Source organism: Oncorhynchus masou, unplaced genomic scaffold, assembly GCF_036934945.1.
Source record: "Oncorhynchus masou masou isolate Uvic2021 unplaced genomic scaffold, UVic_Omas_1.1 unplaced_scaffold_1358, whole genome shotgun sequence".
Taxonomy (NCBI): Eukaryota; Metazoa; Chordata; class Actinopteri; order Salmoniformes; family Salmonidae; genus Oncorhynchus; species Oncorhynchus masou.
The window spans coordinates 32,501-43,280 of record NW_027003477.1 but is presented as its reverse complement, the minus strand read 5'-3'; the positions used below and the strand labels follow the sequence as shown (position 1 = coordinate 43,280).

Below are 10,780 nucleotides of genomic sequence, written 5' to 3'. Positions count from 1 at the left end.
TGGCAGGGAAGAAGCGTGCGGAGATTCCAGGGGTTGCCGTAGGAGCGTCGGGGTGCACGCCCCTCACCCCATCTCCAAGGTTACCACCCACAGACTTGGCATTGTTGCTCAAGGCACTGTGGCTCTTGGACAGGCTCAGGTAGGAGCTGGAACTCTTGGAGGAGCTGTGGGTGGAGTCTATGTTGTGTCCACCATGGCGGCCATGTTGTTTCTCCATGGTATTGGTCTTGCCCTCCAGAAAGGAAGAGTGTCGTCCCTGCCCTACTGGAAATATTCAAATGTAAAAAATGGGCTGGCAATGCATTTATAAGTAGCCTTGCCTGAGACAGAATGGCCCATAGGGCCGTAAGGCAGCTTTATGTTCAAGTATACCCCTGGACAGGATTCTAGTCGAGAGCATTTTTCATTTTAAGTGTTAAGGAAGTGGTATGTATTAATCCTATGTGCATATTTCAGTAGGGTGGCCCCGGACCTTGCTGTTGCTGCTGCTGAGGCGGGAGGTGGACTTCACGTACATGGCTCCAGGGCCCTGCTGGTCAGGAGCCTTGGCCCCTGGGGGACCAACACCAACCAGGTTGAAGTCAAACTGTGTCGTGCCCTTTAAAATAAAGAGAAGACAAGAGAAGATAAAATAAGACAAGATAATAACTTTATTGTCCCCAACCTCGGGAAAATGTTGTTTTCAGCCTTGTGCATTTAGATGAAAATACATGTCAAGAATAAACACAGGTCAAGACAAAGACAGTTGGAAAAACAAACTAAATGAATACAATTTATGTAAACAAGTGTAGTTTGCTCCATAAGGAGCTAAATAAGTCAATGAAAGTAGAGGTCCTGACGTTGTTTACCTTAGTGTCCTTGGGGCTGAGCAGGTGTGGCATGTTGTTGTTGACCAAGTCCTTACTACAGGTGATGGAGCGGTTGAGGGTCTGGGTCATGTAAGCTTTGGGGTGGAGGGTGGGGCTCAGGCTGGACGACACAGGCTTGTTGCCGTTCAGGAAGCTGTCGTTGCCTAAGTGAAGGTCGCCATGGCGAGGTAGGCTGGAACATTCCTTACTGTTAGAGTGACGGTGACCCGAGCTCTTACTGCCGTGGCTTCTGTATGGGGGAGGGATGGGAGGGAGGGAGGGAGGGAGGGAGGGATGGGAGGGAGGGAGGGAGGGGAGGGAGGGGAAAGGAGAGAGAGGAGGGGGAGGGAGGGAGGGAGGGAGGGGAGGAAGGGAGGGAGGGAGGGAGGGAGGGAGGGAGGGAGGGAGGGAGGGAGGGAGGGAGGGAGGGAGGGAGGGAGGGAGGGAGGGAGGGAGGGAGGGAGGGAGAAGGAGAGAGAGAGGTATTAAGATCAGAACATATTGAGATTGAGAGATATTGAGAGGTACAGGTATAGCTAATCCATATATATAAGTAGCTTATTTTTTCTGTGCAAGAACAACATAACCAGATGTGAAACCATGCAGTATCCAGAACCTAACCAGACCCCATTCAGTATCCAGAACCTAACCAGACCCCATTCAGTATCCAGAACCTAACCAGACCCTATTCAGTATCCAGAACCTAACCAGACCCCATTCAGTATCCAGAACCTAACCAGACCCCATTCAGTATCCAGAACCGAACCAGACCCCATTCAGTATCCAGAACCTAACCAGACCCCATTCAGTATCCAGAACCTAACCAGACCCCATTCAGTATCCAGAACCTAACCAGACCCCATTCAGTATCCAGAACCGAACCAGACCCCATTCAGTATCCAGAACCTAACCACACCACTTGTAGTGTCCAGTGCAGTGCTGACCTGGTGGGCACGGGGTTCTGACAACAACAACATCAACACCAACAACCCCCTACAGTGCTGACCTGGTGGCCACGGGGTTCTGACAACAACAACAACAACAACAACAACAACAACAACAACATCAACACCAACAACCCCCTACAGTGCTGACCTGGTGGGCATGGGGTTCTGACAACAACAACATCAACACCAACAACCCCCTACAGTGCTGACCTGGTGGCCACGGGGTTCTGACAACAACAACAACAACAACAACAACAACAACAACAACAACCCCCTACAGTGCTGACCTGGTGGGCATGGGGTTCTGACAACAACAACAACACCAACAACCCCCTACAGTGCTGACCTGGTGGGCACAGTGTTCTCCATGTGGCTGTGGGGCTTCCTCTTGGAGGAGCGTGGGGGGTTAGGGGAGGGTGGTGCTGGGGCGGGCTGCTCCAGGAGGCGGAGGGGCTGGAAGGCTGGGTGGTTCAGACTCTGTTCTGTCAGGTAGCGGTCAGAAGGGACCAGCAACAACAGGTTCTAGAGAGGGAGGAGACAGACCACAGGGTTTAGGACACAGTTCTTTATTACAGTTTGACAATAAAAAAGGTCTACCACAAAACTCTCTATACGTATATATATATATATATATATATATACACAGCACCAGTCAAAAGTTAGGACACACCTACTCATTCAAGGGTTTTTCTGTATTTTTACTATTTTCTACATTGTAGAATAATAGTGAAGACATCAAAACTATGAAATAACATATTGAATCATGTAGTTAACCAAAAAAGGGTTAAACAAATCAGTTTTGCACACTCTTTGCATTCTCTCAACCAGCTTCATGAGATTTCACCTGAAATTCATGTAAATTAACAGGTGTGCCTTGTTAAAAGTTCATTTGTGGAATTTCTTTCCTTCTTAATGTGTTTGAGCCAATCAGTTGTGTTGTGACCAGGTAGGGGTGGTATACAGAAGATCAAAAAAGATCAAGTCTATATTATGGCAAGAACAGCTCAAATAAGCAAAGAGAAACGACAGTCCATCATTACTTTAAGATATCAAGGTCAGTCAATACGGAACATTTCAAGAACTTTTTAAAGTTTCTTCAAGTGCAGTCGCAAAAACCATCAAGCGCTTGACGAAACTGGCTCTCATGAGGACCGCCACAGGAAAGGAAGACCCAGAGTTACCTCTGCTGCAGAGAATAAGTGAAATAGAGTGACCAGCCTCAGAAATCGGCAATTAACTGCACCTCAGATAGCAGGCCAAATAAATGCTTCACAGAGTTCAAGTAACAGACACATCTCAACATCAACTGTTCAGAGACCACTTCTAAAGGACACCAATAATAAGAAGAAACTTGCTTGGGCCAAGAAACATGAGCAATGGTGTAAATCTGTCCTTTGGTCTGATGAGTCCAAATCTGAGATTTTTGTTTCTAACTGCTGTGTCTTTGTGAGAAGCAGAGTAGGTGAACAGATGATCTCTGCGTGTGTGGCTCCCACCATGAAGCATGGAGGAGGTGTGATGGTGTGGGGGTGCTTTGCTGGTGACACTGGCATTGATTTATTTAGAATTCAAGACACACTTAACCAACATGGCTACCACATAATTCTGCAGCAATACACCATCCCAGGCTGTGTAAGGCCTATTTGACCCAGAAGGAGAGTTATGGAGTGCTGCATCAGATGACCTTGCCTCCACAATCACTCGACCTCAACCCAATTGAGATGGTTTGGGATGAGTTGGACCGCAGAATGAAGGAAAAGCAGCCAACAAGTGCTCAGTATATGTGGGAACTCTTTCAAGACTATTGGGAAATCATTCCAGGTGACTACCTCATGAAGCTGGTTGAGAGACCAGCTGTTCCAGAAGACTGTGTGATCACGCTCTCCGCAGTCGATGAGTAAGACCTTTAAACAGGTCAACATTCACAAGGCCACAGGGCCAGATGGATTACCAGGACATGTACTACGAGCATGCGCTGACCAACTGGCAAGTGTCTTCACTGACATGTTCAATCTCTCCCTGTCTGAGTCTGTAATACCAACATGTTTTAAGCAGGCCACCATAGACCCTGTGCCCAATAACACTAATGTAAACTGTCTGTAGCCATGAAGTGCTTTGAAAGTTTGGTCATGGCTCACATCAACACCATTATTCCAGAAACCCTAAACCCACTCCAATTTGCATACCGGCCTAACAGATCCACAGATGATGCAATCTCTATTGCACTCCACACTGCCCTTTCCCACCTGGACAAAAGGAAAACCTACAGTATGTGAGAATGCTGTTTATTGACTACAGCTCAGCGTTCAACATCATATTGCCCTCAAAGCTCATCAATAAGCTAAAGACCCTGGGACTAAACACCTCCCTCTGCAACTGGATCCTGGACTTCCTGACAGGCCGCCCCCAGGTGGTAAGGGTAGGTAACAACACATCCGCCACTCTGATCCTCAACACAGGGGCCCCTCAGGGGTGCGTGCTCAGTCCCCTCCTGTAATCCCTGTTCACACATGACTGCACGGCCAGGCACGACTCCAACACCATCATTAAGTTTGCCGATGACACAACAGTGGAAGGCCTGATCATCGATAACAATGAGACAGCCTACAGGGAGGAGGTCAGAGACCTGTCTGTGTGGTGCCAGGACAACAACCTCTCCCTGAACGTGATCAAGACAGAGGAGATAATTGTGGACTACAGGAAAAAGAGGTCCGAGCACGCCCCCATTCTCATTGACGGGACTGTAGCGGAGCAAGTTGAAAGCTTCAAGTTCCTTGGTGTCCACATCACCAACAAACTATCATGGTCCAAGCACACCAAGACAGTTGTGAAGAGGGGATGACAAAACCTTTTCCCCCTCAGGAGACTGAAAAGATTTGGCATGTGTCCCCAGATCCTCAAAACGTTCTACAGCTGCACCATCGAGAGCATCCTGACTGGTTGCATCACTGCCTGGTACGGCAACTGCTCGGCTTCTGACGCAAGGCACTACAGAGGGTAGCGTGTACAGCTCGGTACATCACTGGGGCAAAGCTTCCTGCCATCCAGGACGTCTATACCAGGCGGTGTCAGAGGAAGGCCCTAAAATTGTCAAAGACTCCAGCCACCCTGTTTACCTACATGTACATATTACCTCCATTACCTCGACTAACCGGTGCCCCCGCGAATTGACTCTGTACCGGCACCCCCTGTAGATTGCTATTTTTATTTTACTGCTGCTATTTAATTATTTGTTACTTTATTTATTTATTTTTAGGTATTTTTAAAAAATGCATTGTTGTAAGTAAGCATTTCACTGTAAGGTCTACACCTGTTGTATTCAGCGCATGTGACAAATACAATTTGATTTGAAATACAGAAAAACCCTTGAATGAGAAGGTGTGTCCAAACTTTAGGCTGGTAATGTATATATAATCAAAAGTTTATTGTATTATCATTAAACTATAGTTCATTTCAAATATATTGTTCTGTATATACAGTGAGGCACATTTACATTTGAGTAATTCAACAGACACTCTCATCTAGAGCAACTTACAATACTGAGTTCATACATTTTCATAGTGGTCCTCAGTGGGAATTGAACCCACAACCCTGATGTGGCAAGCGCCTTGCTCTACTAACTGAGCCACAGCATTCTTAACGCTGAGCTCTACATCTGTTGGTGACAGAATTCATTATCACGCGCTGTATAGAAATGCTGGAGACTCCGCCCATTACAAAAACAACTGTTGAGGCTTTTCACCACGTCGATCCAGAGACAGAGAGATGGGTGGGAGGGTTTATCACACCATTCATCTCCTGAGGAACGTGTGATGTACTGTAGGCCTCGCTCACAGCAGAGTGCTGACTGACCCACAGCTTTAGTCATAGACATACATTAGCTAGCAAGACTCATCTAGTTTGAGCCTGCAAGACCTAGAATACCTTCCATTGGCAGGACTAGAATGCCTTCCATTAGCAGGACTAGAATGCCTCCCATTAGCAGGACTAGAATGCCTCCCATTAGCAGGACTAGAATGCCTTCCATTAGCAGGACTAGTCTAGTTTGAGCCTGCAGGACTAGAATGCCTTCCATTAGCAGGACTAGAATGCCTTCCATTAGCAGGACTAGTCTAGTTTGAGCCTGCAGGACTAGAATACCTCCCATTAGCAGGACTAGAATGCCTTCCATTAGCAGGACTAGAATGCCTCCCATTAGCAGGACTAGAATGCCTTCCATTAGCAGGACTAGTCTAGTTTGAGCCTGCAGGACTAGAATGCCTTCCATTAGCAGGACTAGAGTGCCTCCCATTAGCAGGACTAGAATGCCTTCCATTAGCAGGACTAGTCTAGTTTGAGCCTGCAGGACTAGAATGCCTTCCATTAGCAGGACTAGTCTAGTTTGAGCCTGCAGGACTAGAATGCCTTCCATTAGCAGGACTAGAATGCCTTCCATTAGCAGGACTAGAATGCCTTCCATTAGCAGGACTAGTCTAGTTTGAGCCTGGAGGATCCAGAATGCCTTCCATTAGCAGGACTAGAATGCCTCCCATTAGCAGGACTAGAATGCCTTCCATTAGCAGGACTAGAATGCCTTCCATTAGCAGGACTAGAATACCTTCCATTAGCAGGACTAGAATACCTTCCATTAGCAGGACCCAGAATACCTTCCATTAGCAGGACTAGTCTAGTTTGAGCCTGGAGGATCCAGAATACCTTCCATTAGCAGGACTAGAATGCCTTCCATTAGCAGGACTAGTCTAGTTTGAGCCTGGAGGATTCCATTAGCAGGACTAGTCTCGTTTGAGCCTGCAGGACCCAGAATACCTTCCATTAGCAGGACTAGAATGCCTTCCATTAGCAGGACTAGTCTAGTTTGAGCCTGCAAGACTAGAATACCTTCCATTAGCAGGACTAGTCTAGTTTGAGCCTGGAGGATCCAGAATACCTCCCATTAGCAGGACTAGAATACCTCCCATTAGCAGGACTAGAGTATCTCCCATTAGCAGGACTAGAGTACCTCCCATTAGCAGGACTAGAATACCTCCCATTAGCAGGACTAGAATGCCTTCCATTAGCAGGACTAGTCTAGTTTGAGCCTGCAAGACTAGAATACCTTCCATTAGCAGGACTAGTCTAGTTTGAGCCTTGAGGATCCAGAATACCTCCCATTAGCAGGACTAGAGTACTTCCCATTAGCAGGACTAGTCTAGTTTGAGCCTTGAGGATCCAGAATACCTCCCATTAGCAGGACTAGACTACCTCCCATTAGCAGGACTAGAGTGCCTCCCATTAGCAGGACTAGAGTACCTCCCATTAGCAGGACTAGAATACCTTCCATTAGCAGGACTAGACTACCTCCCATTAGCAGGACTAGACTACCTCCCATTAGCAGGACTAGAATACCTTCCATTAGCAGGACTAGACTACCTCCCATTAGCAGGACTAGACTACCTCCCATTAGCAGGACTAGAATTCCTCCCATTAGCAGGACTAGAATACCTCCCATTAGCAGGACTAGAGTACCTCCCATTAGCAGGACTAGAATACCTTCCATTAGCAGGACTAGAATACCTCCCATTAGCAGGACTAGAGTACCTCCCATTAGCAGGACTAGAATACCTCCCATTAGCAGGACTAGAATACCTTCCATTAGCAGGACTAGAGTACCTCCCATTAGCAGGACTAGAATACCTTCCATTAGCAGGACTAGAATACCTCCCATTAGCAGGACTAGAATACCTTCCATTAGCAGGACTAGAATACCTCCCATTAGCAGGACTAGAATACCTCCCATTAGCAGGACTAGAATACCTTCCATTAGCAGGACTAGAATACCTTCCATTAGCAGGACTAGAATACCTCCCATTAGCAGGACTAGAGTACCTCCCATTAGCAGGACTAGAGTACCTCCCATTAGCAGGACTAGAGTACCTCCCATTAGCAGGACTAGAATTCCTCCCATTAGCAGGACTAGACTACCTCCCATTAGCAGGACTAGAATTCCTCCCATTAGCAGGACTAGAGTACCTCCCATTAGCAGGACTAGAGTACCTCCCATCAGCAGGACTAGAGTACCTCCCATCAGCAGGACTAGAGTACCTCCCATTAGCAGGACTAATCTAGTTTGAGCCAGGAGGAACCAGAATGCCTTCCATTAGCAGGGCTAGTCTAGTTTGAGCCTTGAGGATCCAGAATACCTCCCATTAGCAGGACTAGAGTACCTCCCATTAGCAGGACTAGAGTACCTCCCATTAGCAGGACTAGAATACCTCCCATTAGCAGGACTAGTCTAGTTTGAACCAGGAGGATCCAGAATACCTTCCATTAGCAGGACTAGAATACCTCCCATTAGCAGGACTAGAGTACCTCCCATTAGCAGGACTAGAGTACCTCCCATTAGCAGGACTAGAGTACCTCCCATTAGCAGGACTAGAGTACCTCCCATTAGCAGGACTAGAGTACCACCCATTAGCAGGACTAGAATACCTCCCATTAGCAGGACTAGAGTACCTCCCATTAGCAGGACTAGAATACCTCCCATTAGCAGGACTAGAATACCTCCCATTAGCAGGACTAGAGTGCCTCCCATTAGCAGGACTAGAGTACCTCCCATTAGCAGGAATAGAGTACCTCCCATTAGCAGGACTAGAGTGCCTCCCATTAGCAGGACTAGAGTACCTCCCATTAGCAGGACTAGAATACCTCCCATTAGCAGGACTAGAGTACCTCCCATTAGCAGGACTAGAATACCTCCCATTAGCAGGACTAGAGTGCCTCCCATTAGCAGGACTAGAATACCTCCCATTAGCAGGACTAGAATACCTCCCATTAGCAGGACTAGAATACCTCCCATTAGCAGGACTAGAATACCTCCCATTAGCAGGACTAGAGTGCCTCCCATTAGCAGGACTAGAATACCTCCCATTAGCAGGACTAGAATACCTCCCATTAGCAGGACTAGAATACCTCCCATTAGCAGGACTAGAGTACCTCCCATTAGCAGGACTAGAATACCTCCCATTAGCAGGACTAGAGTACCTCCCATTAGCAGGACTAGACTACCTCCCATTAGCAGGACTAGAATACCTCCCATTAGCAGGACTAGAGTACCTCCCATTAGCAGGACTAGAATACCTCCCATTAGCAGGACTAGAGTGCCTCCCATTAGCAGGGACTAGAGTGCCTCCCATTAGCAGGACTAGAATACCTCCCATTAGCAGGACTAGACTACCTCCCATTAGCAGGACTAGAATACCTCCCATTAGCAGGACTAGAGTACCTCCCATTAGCAGGACTAGAATACCTTCCATTAGCAGGACTAGAGTGCCTCCCATTAGCAGGACTAGAGTACCTCCCATTAGCAGGACTAGAGTACCTCCCATTAGCAGGACTAGAGTACCTCCCATTAGCAGGACTAGAATGCCTTCCATTAGCAGGACTAGAGTACCTCCCATTAGCAGGACTAGAGTACCTCCCATTAGCAGGACTAGAGTACCTCCCATTAGCAGGACTAGAGTACCTCCCATTAGCAGGACTAGAGTACCTCCCATTAGCAGGACTAGAATACCTTCCATTAGCAGGACTAGAATACCTCCCATTAGCAGGACTAGAGTACCTCCCATTAGCAGGACTAGAATACCTTCCATTAGCAGGACTAGAGTACCTCCCATGAGCAGGACTAGAATGCCTTCCATTAGCAGGACTAGAGTACCTCCCATTAGCAGGACTAGAGTACCTCCCATTAGCAGGACTAGAGTACCTCCCATTAGCAGGACTAGAGTACCTCCCATTAGCAGGACTAGAGTACCTCCCATTAGCAGGACTAGAGTACCTTCCATTAGCAGGACTAGAGTACCTCCCATTAGCAGGACTAGAGTACCTCCCATTAGCAGGACTAGAATGCCTTCCATTAGCAGGACTAGAATGCCTTCCATTAGCAGGACTAGAATGCCTTCCATTAGCAGGACTAGAATGCCTTCCATTAGCAGGACTAGTCTAGTTTGAGCCTGCAGGACTAGAATGCCTTCCATTAGCAGGACTAGTCTAGTTTGAGCCTGCAGGACTAGAATGCCTTCCATTAGCAGGACTAGTCTAGTTTGAGCCTGCAGGACTAGAATGCCTTCCATTAGCAGGACTAGAGTACCTCCCATTAGCAGGACTAGAATGCCTTCCATTAGCAGGACTAGAATGCCTTCCATTAGCAGGACTAGAATACCTTCCATTAGCAGGACTAGTCTAGTTTGAGCCTGGAGGATCCAGAATACCTTCCATTAGCAGGACTAGAATACCTCCCATTAGCAGGACTAGAGTACCTCCCATTAGCAGGACTAGAGTACCTCCCATTAGCAGGACTAGAGTACCTCCCATTAGCAGGACTAGAATACCTCCCATTAGCAGGACTAGAATACCTCCCATTAGCAGGACTAGAGTACCTCCCATTAGCAGGACTAGAGTACCTCCCATTAGCAGGACTAGAGTACCTTCCATTAGCAGGACTAGAGTATCTCCCATTAGCAGGACTAGAGTACCTCCCATTAGCAGGACTAGAGTACCTCCCATTAGCAGGACTAGAGTACCTTCCATTAGCAGGACTAGAGTACCTCCCATTAGCAGGACTAGAGTGCCTCCCATTAGCAGGACTAGTCTAGTTTGAACCTGGAGGACCCAGAATGTGCTAATACTGGCAATACCAATTGTGTGTCTCTGTGTGTGTGTGTGTGTGTGTGTGTGTGTGTGTGTGTGTGTGTGTGTGTGTGTGTGTCTCTGTCTCTCTCTGTGTGTGTGTTGTGTCTCTGTCTCTCTCTGTGTGTGTGTGTGTGTCTCTGTCTCTCTGTGTGTGTGTGTGTGTGTGTGTGTGTGTGTGTGTGTGTGTGTGTGTGTGTGTGTGTGTGTGTGTGTGTGTGTGTGTGTGTGTGTGTGTCTCTGTCTCTCTCTGTGTGTGTGTGTTGTGTCTCTGTCTCTCTGTGTGTGTGTGTGTGTGTGTGTGTGTGTGTGTGTGTGTGT

General features: G+C 47.5%; 1 pseudogene; it reads right to left on the bottom strand.

Annotated features, from left to right (window-relative positions):
• Nucleotides 1-10,780, bottom strand: part of LOC135530509 (cyclin-dependent kinase-like 5) — a 21,897-nt pseudogene that overhangs the window by 841 nt on the left and 10,276 nt on the right.